Genomic DNA, 11,811 nt, shown 5'->3' with positions numbered 1-11,811 from the left:
CATATTACCATTTTTCACACTGACAACCATTACGGTGTCCTATGATCAAAATTCGGGCACTTGGCAAACAATATGTATTTACGATGGATGCAATGTCCTGGAGTCATGTGATTATCATTTGCAACTTCCCAAGTGGCTTCTGACAAGCAAAGTCAATGAGGAAGCCAGATTCACTTTAGAACTGCTGTGATTTATTTAACAACTGCAGTGATTTGCTGAATGACCAAGGGAAAAAGATCATAAGATTGGACTGACTCACTTAACAACTGTGTTGCTTAGCAACAAAATTTGTTGTTAGTTGCAAAGTCATGTCCGACCCATCGCGACCCCATGGACAACATTCCTCCAGGCCTTCCTGTCCTCTACCATCTTCTGGAGTCCATTTAAGCTCATGCCTACTGCTTCAGTGACTCCATCCAACCACCTCATTCTCTATCGTCCCATTCTTCTATTGCCCTCAATCTTTCCCACCATTAGGCTCTTCTCTAGTGAGTCCTTCCTTCTCATTAGGTGGCCAAAGTACTTGAGTTTCAACTTCAGGATCTGGCCTTCTAAAGAGCAGTTAGAGTTGATCTTCTCTAGGACTGACTGGTTTGATCACCTTGCAGTCCAGGGGACTCACAGGAGTCTTCTCCAGCACCATAGTTCAAAGGCCTCAATTCTTTTGCGCTCAGCCTTTCTTATGGTCCAACAAAATATCTGGTCCCAATTGTGGCTGTAATTCAAAGACTACCTTTATATACTTGCAGATAAGTCATCTGAAGAGAAAATACTATGAAAAATGGCCCATCCAATATGAGCCAATTGAGAAAATGAAAACATATCAAAAATGTGAGGGTGTCAGCCTTTCCAGGTAAACCAGAAAGAAAACCTAACCAAATAAGCTAAGTGTACTTTATTGTAAAATTATATTAGTCTGAAAGTATAATTCTCCTCTTGTCTCCTGCAAAACAAGGGAGGTACCTTCTGAGCCACTCGCTATCCAGCTATGGGCTATGCTATCTCTTATCTAAGAGCACTTCCCTTGGCACTGTCTTTTCCCAGCTTATCTGCAGATGGACTTATTTATAAGTACAGGTAATCCTCAATTTACAAAAGTTCATTTAGTGAACTGGCACTAAAAAAAAGGGACTTATGACTGTTTCTCACACTTTTGACCATTGCAGCATCCCCATGGTCACATGATCAAAATTCAGACACTTGGCAGCTGACTCATATTTAGGATAGTTGCAATATCCCGGAGTCATGTGGTCACTTTTTGCAACCTTCTGATAAGCAAAGTTAATAGGGAAACCAGATTCATTTATCAATAACACTTAACCATGTTATTAACTTAACAACTGCGGTAATTCACTTAACAACTGTGGCAAGCAAGATTGTAAAGTGGAGAAAAACTCACTTAACAAATGTCTCACTTAGCAACAGAAATTTTGGGCTTAATTGTGTCATAAGTCAAGGACTATTTGTATACACAGTCTTTCTTTTTTGTATTTTAGTGACAGAAACATTGTCTGTAGATGCAGGAAATTTAAACAGAGCAAGGGAAATTCTTGAAATAGCTGCATTGAACCTTCAGTGTGCAGCTGCTTTAATGCTTCATCAGACCTCTTGAATGCTTTGTCCACTCTATTCATGAGCATGTTGCAAATAGTACATATTCATGGCTAGATGTGTCTCTAATCCAAATTAGGTGCTTCTGTAGAAACTGGAAGTCTGCACAATTATTAGATTTGAGGTAAGAATATTCTTTGGAGGGACTTCCCCCCACACTCACACGCCATTGCTTGAAGAAATTAAAATAGTGTTTTTAAAGAACCCATAAAACACTTCCAATATATGGTACTTTAAACGCTATTGTGATAATATTTAAAATGAAGAAAGATAGTCAAAGACAATAAATACAGACCAATACTGTCAATAGTTTGTAATAAACAGTGTTCAACATATTCAAGTATCTGAGCTGGCAGATTTTGCCCAATGCCTTTCATATTGTTTTGGGGAAAGATTCCTTTAGATCAAATGAAAGATATTCTCAAGTAAGCAGAGATACAATTGCAGAGGCAGTTACTATTGTACATAATTAATTTTTCTCAGTTAGCAACCCCTGAAGTCATTTCAATCTATGAAGTCATGTCTACATGTTCAAAATGAGAATAATAGGTCAAAGAGAACATAGATGTAACAACCTCTTGAGAGCCTAATAATTCACACATCACTTCTGATAAGCAGGTAGAAAGGTTGCTGTCTCGGTGGAATTGATACCTTCTTTTAAAAAATTTATATGTGGATGACTCAAGACACTGCAGCAATACCAAAATAGTAAAGAATAATTTGAAATGCATAATTTAGATTTATAAGAATTGTAATCTTGGTGTTTTATGCCACCCTGTTATGGATCACAGTTCATGAATGTTTGTTATATAAATAAGCTCCTTTGGGAATTCTATTGAATTTTGAAATTAATTCAAATATACAACTGGAATGAAATCTGTGAGATTAAATCAGAACTTTTGTGATTTTAAATTAGTTCTGAGAAACTTAAATATGATTTTATTCTAAATAGTTGTAAATCTGGATTTGATTCTTGGTCCTTATATGAGGATATGCACCTTAAAGATAAGGAGTGAAAAGGAATTATGAACTTCATTTTACTTTTGGGAGGATACCACACAAAATGATAAATAAATTGAAGAATGCACCCACATATATTGAAGATATTTTGAAGATGCTTATACTTACTTCATAATAGAAGTACAATTATATTTTTCCTGTTTTTTATTTAATAATCTTGATGAATATGCCATACCTGAATGGCTTCTTCTCCACCTCAAGACTATCCCAGAAAAAGCATATTTTTGAAGAAAAATTATCATAATAGGTTATTAAAAATAATGAACATTGGGGAGGCTGCAATTTTAGTGCTACTGGTCCATTTGTCTATATATTTATTACACCTCCAAGTCTGCCAAGAACTCACTGTAATTTACAATTCTTTAAAATATCAGTAGTGGAATCAACCCATTCATAGTAAACAAACTAAAATTAAAATAATAAAATCCAGACATAATTACAGCAGACAGAAACACTGTTAATCAATGAATGATAACAAACCATAGTAAAAAAAAAAACAATAGCAAAAGACATTTTCCCACGTAACATGATGGAATGATCTATAGATACAGAGTTCTCTTGAGTTTCCTGGTTTATATGTCATCATCATTACAGCAACAAAACAATAATAATGGGAAGAAAATAGCTTCATCATTGTTCTATTATTGAAATGTGTTTGTATAAATAACTCAAAGCCAATATTGACTTGCCAAGAATGAATAACAAGTCTTCAAACTGTTTGATAAACTCTTCCCCAATTGCTATTGAGCCCTCACCATTGCCCATATAAATGCCTTGAGGAATAGGGAGTGGGGTACATTTTGCCCAATGATAAAGCACACTTGTTAACTATAGGCAAGCCATTATCTCCTAGAACCCTTCCCCACTTGCATCCAACTATATAGTAAGGGCACCTCTCTTTTTCTGCTGGTTGTCAATTTTCCATTACTTTCCTTTAACCCCAGACCATGAGTAAGACAGGTTTAAATCATCTTTAACGCTAGAAGTATTAGTATGGCATTCCCCACTTTTCCTGACACCACCAAAACAGCCTTAAGAGCTTTGACTCCTAGTATATAAGAGGGAAGTCAGGTAGCTGAGAACAGTTAAGGAATCCATAATGGAAACAGCAAATTTCATGTCAGCATTCTTCCCTACAGCTCAAGGATAGGTGGACAATATTTCAACAATATGGATAGGTGGAGGAGGCTCTTACTGTGGAGGAGGGAGGGGGAGTGGGAGTAGGAGAGAGAGAGAGACTCTTTCTTCCCATTGTCTCTATGGGGCTCCAGAAACTACCTCAGAAGGAGTAACCTCATTAATATCTACAGTGACAATGAGTTTAACTAGAACTCTGAGTTTAATAATGCTGACCAGATGGATCTATGTGATGATGTGCTAGCTGAGCCACCAGTTGAAAGCTGCCAAGAACTGTCTCCTAAGTCAAACAGCAAACTGACTGCTATTTTGTATACCCATAATGGACTATGCAGTAAAATGGGTGCAGTTTATATTGGCAGCTTTGTTAGAAATTGACCAGAATATATTTATGATGTTGTGGAGCTGAGAATAGAGCCAGCAGCCAATCTAAAGGATATGCAGAAGTGGCTGTTGCTTCTGAGAACTCAGTCCATACATTTTCAGAGCTGCAATCGGGAAAGATTCTGAATGGGGATAAAAAGGAAGTGAAGTTGGCTAACCATCAGAGTTGTGCTTTGCTGCACACACAGTATGAGCCACAAGACCAAAAATGATTCCCTCCAAGAGCTCCCTCAAGGTGCCCTTGATACTCTGTTGATGGCTGAGTGACTCCAATAGAGATTGCTATCCCACCACTACCCACTGAGAAACCTGTTTTATCTTTCTTCAACTTCCTCCCTCATGGGGCTGCCTCCTCCATCCATATCACCTCCTCCACCATTCATGCCTTCTCCATCTCTACTTCCCTTCCCCATCCAGCTATGCCACCTCCCAGGGCAGTGCCACTGTCCTGCATCTCAGTCCAGCTTTCTTTCCCAAATGCAGCCATGGGCCTCCACTGATGCCTGCAACAAGGCTTCTGCTTCATTTAATCACAACAGCTGGGAGTTGGATCCATTACCTCCTCCTGTTGCTGAAACAGAATTTGATATCATGAACAGGAATCAAGCAATTTCGAATAATGCCATAGCCAAAGCTAAATCTTAAATTACAGTGATGCTGTTGAGACCCTGCTTACAGACATTGCTGTGCTTACACGTGCAGCAAATGATAACCCAAGTTGGGCCCTTATCTCTTCATTTAAGGGTTGCCTTCATGGCACTGAAGCCAAGTCTTGCAGCATGGGCACTGGTGGCAACAGCAGTTCCTCCTGAAAAAGACACCGCTCACATGGTAGGTCACCCAATTGGTCACTTGAGAGCAGTCAGAGGCACTGACAAAGATTGACAGGAGGACTATTTTAGGGGGAAAAAAATCCAGGAGCATGACAAGGTCAGAGAAAGAGATTGTAAGTAATCAGAGTTCTTATGGACATAACCTCGCCAACTCAAGAAGACATAGTATGGAAAAACCCTCAGTCTCAGCCTTGATTTCTGAAATGAATGTTGGGTAAAATACAGAAATATCATTTAAAACCTACTGAAATATACTTAAAATCAGACGGGATGTAAATATTTAAAATATGATAATATCTAGCTCCCATTAATAGACTACAGTGTGAATGTTATGTAAATTCTTCTCACACTGTATACCTGTCACAAATTATTATCTTCTTAATCCTGTAGTTGAGACAACAAGATTGTAAATGTAAATATTAATAACATAAATAAGAAAGTACCTAAAACATTATTAAATAAAACATATTCATTAAAATGTGGGGGGAAGAGAGTTTAAAAAAAACACCTTTTTCATATGGAAAAAAGCCTGTAGGAAGATAAATTCTTCACAATTGTCTAGAAGATAGTATAGTAGGTACCTTCCAAATTTCAAGGGAAAGAATATTCCAGAGTGTTGGTATCACCATAGAGAAGACCTGGCCACATGCAACCTTCAGGTGGCAATTTGGTGGCTCTTGGTATGTAGAGAACTATCCTTACCTCTATGACACACTAGATCTCTAAGCATGCCAAAAGCATTCTGACAGATATCCTGGTCCTGATTTGTTTACAGCCTTGTGTGTCCTAACCAAATCCTTGAACCTGGCTTGGCAGGTAATTGATAGCTAGCAGAGTTAATGCAAGGAAGGTATAACATGAAGACAGCCTGGTGTCTCACTCAACTGCTACATTTTGTAGTACTATCTCACCTGAACAAGGTTTAAGGATGCGCTACAGTTTGCCTTACAGAATTCTCTGTATTACTATAGGAACAAGTAATTATTACAGGAACACGTTTGGAATATGTTTCAAGGAGCTACCTGAAATCATATTCCGGTTTCTAAATGCAACCCCATCTAGAAAAGGCAAGTTCCCTAGTTCCCAAACATGGGTTCCATCCACCTTCCTAGTTTCTCTCTTTCAGGGATTTAGTCTCGATTTAGTTATCTATTTAACACATTCCCTACCCACCAGCTTACCATCTAAAGTTGCAACACACAAGGGAAAAGCAGTGGGAAAACTGAGGATAAAAGCAAGCTCTGGCAACATTTGCTAAATTACAGCTCTTGTCATGAACATGTGAGATGGAAATAGTTCAGGTAGCTGATGGAATACCTATTGGCTAATTGACTCTTGGGAGAGTCAGTGGAACTGATCAAGGACAGAAGGAGAGGAAATAGCTCTCCTTTATTTCACAGCCTGACTGAATGATGGAAAGTGTTTTGTGGCTTCTTTTTCCAACACATTTGTTGGGACATTTGTAAAGAAGAGTCCTTGCATACAGTTTCTGTTAAGATAGGGGTGTCAGAATTGAAATATGGTTGCTGCTTGTTCTAAATAGGGGTAAATCCTGTCATCACCACATGAATGGCTACATGTAACTGTGCAGTTTCCACAATGTTGTTGACTGATATTTGTGGAACAAATATCTCACACAGTTAGGACAAATGAAGGAAAGAATTAAAAGAAGAAAAATATTGATGGTAACACCTAAAGCAAAAGGGATATAGCTTTTTATAAGCCATGGCTTTTGTGGAGGCTGTGTTACCCCTAGCTGGTATCCTGGGAGGGTTTAACCATTTCCAGGATATACAATCTGAAAGTTTCCAGTGGTGGAAGACAGAAGACTGCCCCGAAACTCCATCTCTGGAGTTCTTGGAGTCAAACCAACCTAAGAGGATCCAAAATGTCAAGCAGGAGCATGAGGAAGCCTATTGGGACCTTGACCTTCTACTAAAAAAAATTTCTACCTCAGGGCAAAATGCTGGTCTTTTTCGAGTTGACCAAGAGGACCAGACCTCAGTGTCTGCTGTCTGTTAGACAGTGTCAGTTGAGGAAGAAGTCAGCGAAACGCTCCCAGGAAGCCTCAAGGTTGCAGAAGTTCCTGGTTCCTCAAGCTTGGAAATCCAGTTCCTGCTAAAAGAGAACTCTGTGAACTGTGCCCCGATCCTACCCAGTTATTTCCAGGATATAATAGAGCCCAATATGTTAGATCGCGCAGGCAGTAAGACACGAGTCGAGTGACAGTCAGCTCTCGGTTTATTGGCAAGGCATAAAGTAAATCCGGACTGGCATCTGGGCCAGGGGAGCCCTCTTTTATGGGATTCCCCTGGCTTGTAATCACACAATTCCATTGGCTGGTAAGACCCCGTTGCTAGTTAGCCAACCAGCAACGGGCATGAAANGGGGGCGAACGCTGTTTCCTGGAATTTGGGCGCGAGGCTCGGCATGCTTTTGCGATGTGTCCTCGCCTCAGGCAGCGGCTGCACGTGGTGTCTAGGAACCGACAGTTTGCTCGTGTGTGGTTCCCCAAACACCCTGGACACTCGAGGTCGTCCCGCTCGTCTCGCCATGCTCGCTGCTTCCAGCTGGTAAAGGTGCGATAGACGGTCTCTTCCTCGCCGGCCTCGTCCGATTCGGTGGCCTCCGGATCGGGGGTTGGCTCGCGATGGATGCGATGGATGTCACCCCGTCTCATCTCGGTGGCCGTGGATTCGGACTCTTCTGCGGCGAGGGCCTCGTCTAGGGTTTCGCTGAGGGTGAGACTTCGACGCACGATGAGTCGCTTCTTCACGTGCTTGTCCCTCATCCCCATGACGAGTCGATCCCGCAGCATATTTTCCAGGGCGACGAACTCGCAACGGGCTGCGATCGATCGGAGCTCTCCGAGGTACTTTCTGATGGGTTTGCCCACCCGTTGTCGTCGGTTGTAGAAGCGGTTCCTTGCGACTAGGAACCCTTCGGAGATCCCGTACTGACCAGCCAGCAGACGTTGGATATCTGCCCAAGGAGTGTCCTCGATGCTGGCTGGAGCGACCAAGGAGCGGGCCACGTGGTAGACCTCGTCCCTGCAGTTCGCAAGGAATAAGGCCTTCTTCTGATCCCCGGGAATGCCTTGTTGCCCATTCCCGGCCAGGTGTAGCTCAAATCTTCCCACGTATGCGGCCCAGTCGTTTGTTTCTGGGTTGAATGCCGGTAGGGAAGACGAGAATTTCGAGGTGGAAGCCATCTTGGAGTCGCGGATAGTTTCTTGCTTCAGAAGGCTGCGTGGAGGAGCTCTTGCTTCGAAGTAGGTTGCTTGCCACGAGGTTGCCCTTGTCGTGCAGTCTTACTGGGATCCCACCTTCGTCGCCAGTGTTAGATCGTGCAGGCAGTAAGACACGAGTCGAGTGACAGTCAGCTCTCGGTTTATTGGCAAGGCATAAAGTAAATCCGGACTGGCATCTGGGCCAGGGGAGCCCTCTTTTATGGGATTCCCCTGCGAACATTAGTGTGTTAAGGTAACCGACCATTCTGGGGCAACGATCAATCGGTTGGTCGTTGCCCGTACTTTCTGTATGCAGATGGAGAAGGGCAATCACCCTTAATGGGTGATCAATGGAGAAGGGCAATCACCCTTAATGGGTGATCAGGATGCGCATAGGGGATTAAGGGGGGGGGAATACAAAAGAACACAACACAATAAGCGTCTAGTATTTTCCAACAATCAGTTGCCACACTTTGCCCAGGGACATCCTGTGGCTCTTGCTGCAGCAGGGCAACAGCCCAGGGAGCCCAGACAAAAATCTCTTGGGCAATATTATCACATAACCTGTGAAGCCTATGTACAGCCAAGTCCTCACTTGCTAGGCAAACATGCTTCTTACAATCAGTTTCTACCAGCTGCAGTGGCTTCCCAGCTGCCACACTGCAGTCTGCTGAATGGATACCATATTTTTCCCATAGCCCATATCAAGCCCGAGATCAAATGTACCATACAGATTCTGTTTTCTATGCTTTGCCACTCCTTGGTTTCAAGAAACTGCCTTCACCTACTGGAGAAGCCATAGCCAAGCCTAAGAAAGGACACAAACAATGGTCCCACAAGCGGCCTGCTAGTCACATCTGCAGTCATCCCAGGTGTGGGAAAACATACACCAAGAGCTCCCATCTCAAGGCTCATCTTCGCACACATGCAGGAGAGAAACCATATCACTGCACTTGGGAAGGATGTGGTTGGAAAGTTGTCCGTTCAGATGAGCTGACTCGACATTATCGTAAACACATAGGACAGCATCCATTCAAGTGTCACCTCTGTCAATGTGCTTTCTCTACATTTGAAGAGACACAGGTGACAAATAAACATTTTGGATTGCAATAGATATTCTAACTTGCAAGGAAACCTCACAGTGGGATAGTGATTGTGGGGTGAAAGGGGTATCTCTGCCTGTTTCCATTTCCTACAAAGAAGGCACACCTGCCCTTGTCCCTGGTAATATTAGCCAAGAGAATGTAATGGAGACTAGTTACCTGGTTGGACTCCCAGGCTGTGTTATTCTATCACTACTAAAAAAACATGATACCCATATTTTGAAACCTAAATTGTGCATTTCTGTGTCTTTTTCTTCTCTTTCTACTAAATAGCATTCAAGTTATTTCTAAGACCACAAAGCTATTGTCATCTAGGATATTATAGAAGAACCTTTTATATTTCATTGTCCTTGCAGTAAGAAGAGATCACTTTTTCCATAGCCTAAAACATTCCTGTAGGTATAATTTACTTTGGTTTAATGCCAGAGATATGAGAAAGGGATCTAAGGCAGCAGTGAAGCCAAAACAATTGATCTAGTGCATTCTTGGATATATTTTCTGAATACATGAAATTGGAATAAGGGCTAGGGTCTACTGTATAGCTATCAGTATTAAAATGAATGCATTGAAGTTTCCCTCATTGGCAGATCCTGGAAATGAGATTTATTTTGATCTATTAGGATCAAATGTTGAAGGAGCTAATGGAGTAGTCCTTTCTCCTGGGCTAAAAAATAAGGGTACAAAGGAGTTCCTTTATTGTATCTGGCATAGTTTTATTGGTGAAAAATGGACACATCTGCATCTATCAAATTATTCCTTTTTTATTATGCTTTTGTATCTTTCAAACTGAACAACCATGATGCAAAGGAGAACACAACTTTCCTTTTTTAACAGTTGTATGCTGAAGAGTGTAATTTTTTTAATGCAAATTAGACCTGCTGAAAGGTCTACATCTTGCAACTATTAAAAGACACAGGTAATGATTTCTTAGATATTTTTCTTCATTAGGTAGATCCCATAGAAGGAGCATCAGAGATTGAATATTTTCCAGAATATAACAAAACCCACATGAGACCCCTTTGCAAATAAAACAACATGGCCTCTTAGAGGAAAAGAATCTGTAAAGAGGATTTTAGGTTTAAAGGGCAAATCAATTCCCTACCAGAAAAAGTAACAGCCCATCAGTATCTGCCACCTCTAAACTAATACAAGACAGAAAATCTTCAGCTGCTACAATCTGCCTACAATATTAGCAGGAGAGTTTTGGACATCCTAAGAAACAGTAGTATCCAGAGCAAAGCAGCCAGTCTGAACTTTATATCAAAGGGCAAATTAATTCTTTGTTGTTGATACAAAAAGTAACGCAAAAAGGCTGAGGTCAGTCTTGTTAACAAAACAAGTCATATATTGCAACTATCTTCCTTTCCAATGGCGTTTGTATCACCCCCAAGGGAAAATAGTACTTGGTGGTTGTTTATCTGTATTCTGTGAGGCCTTGTCCTGCAGGGCATATTAAAGCCCATGAAATAATGATGAAGCCAAGGGGTAATTAAAAGCCACAATGACATTGATCTGCTGAAATTTCAGAGGGAGATCATGGCACACAGGGAGACTATCCATCTTACCTCATGCAGGGCCAGCTTGATTGGCCTACTGAGTATTGAAGATGGCTAAGTTCCTCACCTGTGGCCAAGAGGGCTCCCAGTGCAGCAGGCCTACTGGTTTCACAGCTTTGCAAAACAGGAGGTTAAGGGAGCTTGTGTGGTCACAGCTGTTGCTCTCTGTCCACGAAATTCTGAGGAAACTATTTAAAGGCACAGAACTCTTTGTATTTCTAGAGAAGTCAGTATAAGCAAATGCCATAATGTAGTTAAAGCCATTTGCATACCTACCTTTCTTATGCATTTAAGCATGCAGCTGGACATTGCTCACTGAACGTAAGGTCCACAGTTAATACTATGACTCCCAAAAGCTAAGGCTGCTGGAACTATTGTTTACTTAGGACAACTTCAGAATCATATATATATGTGACAAACAAGGCCACCTGATAGCTTCACAATGAGATTTTTGTAAACACCAGAGCAAAGATTCTTTCGGTTTCTTGAAAATGATTAGGAAAATGGGGACACACTTCATTTGGGTTTAGAAAGAAAGATTAACAACACAAAAAGATAAGTGAGGGACTAGCATATGAATGATGAAATAAGAGTTTTAAAGTTGTTAACAAGTTTTAAAGTGGGTTTCCTCTTGCAATTGGGCCCATGTTTATGCCAGCATTGATGGTGTGTCAGTTTTAATGCTTCCCATGAAAACAATGGAAGAATGCATAAGAAGCACTGCTAAGTTGATAAAAGAATGTTCTCACAAGGACATCTTACTTGTAACCCTATGGTTGAACCAATTTTATTAGATACATGAACAGCCCCCTCCAATGGAGAGTTTAAAAACAAAGTTTTATGATAGGAAAAGAAGGAGAAAATTCCTTAAAGATGCTTGTATAATTATACAGAGAAAAGTATAGGTCAGTTCAACAGTAGGATACATTTCTGAATGG

The 11,811-nt window shown here is 41.0% G+C and overlaps 2 pseudogenes; both read left to right on the top strand.

Moving 5' to 3' along the window:
- Positions 1-988: 988 nt before the first annotated feature.
- LOC107291236 lies at positions 989-5,106 on the top strand (annotated as a pseudogene).
- A 1,604-nt stretch (positions 5,107-6,710) lies between these two features.
- On the top strand, positions 6,711-9,327 carry LOC107291225 (annotated as a pseudogene).
- The last annotated feature ends 2,484 nt before the right edge of the window (positions 9,328-11,811 follow it).

This window comes from Protobothrops mucrosquamatus, unplaced genomic scaffold, assembly GCF_001527695.2.
Source record: "Protobothrops mucrosquamatus isolate PMUCROS unplaced genomic scaffold, P.Mucros_1.0 scaffold_154, whole genome shotgun sequence".
NCBI classification, from domain to species: Eukaryota; Metazoa; Chordata; class Lepidosauria; order Squamata; family Viperidae; genus Protobothrops; species Protobothrops mucrosquamatus.
Note: the sequence above shows the minus strand (reverse complement) of the source record. Positions and strands in the feature narration are given on the sequence as shown.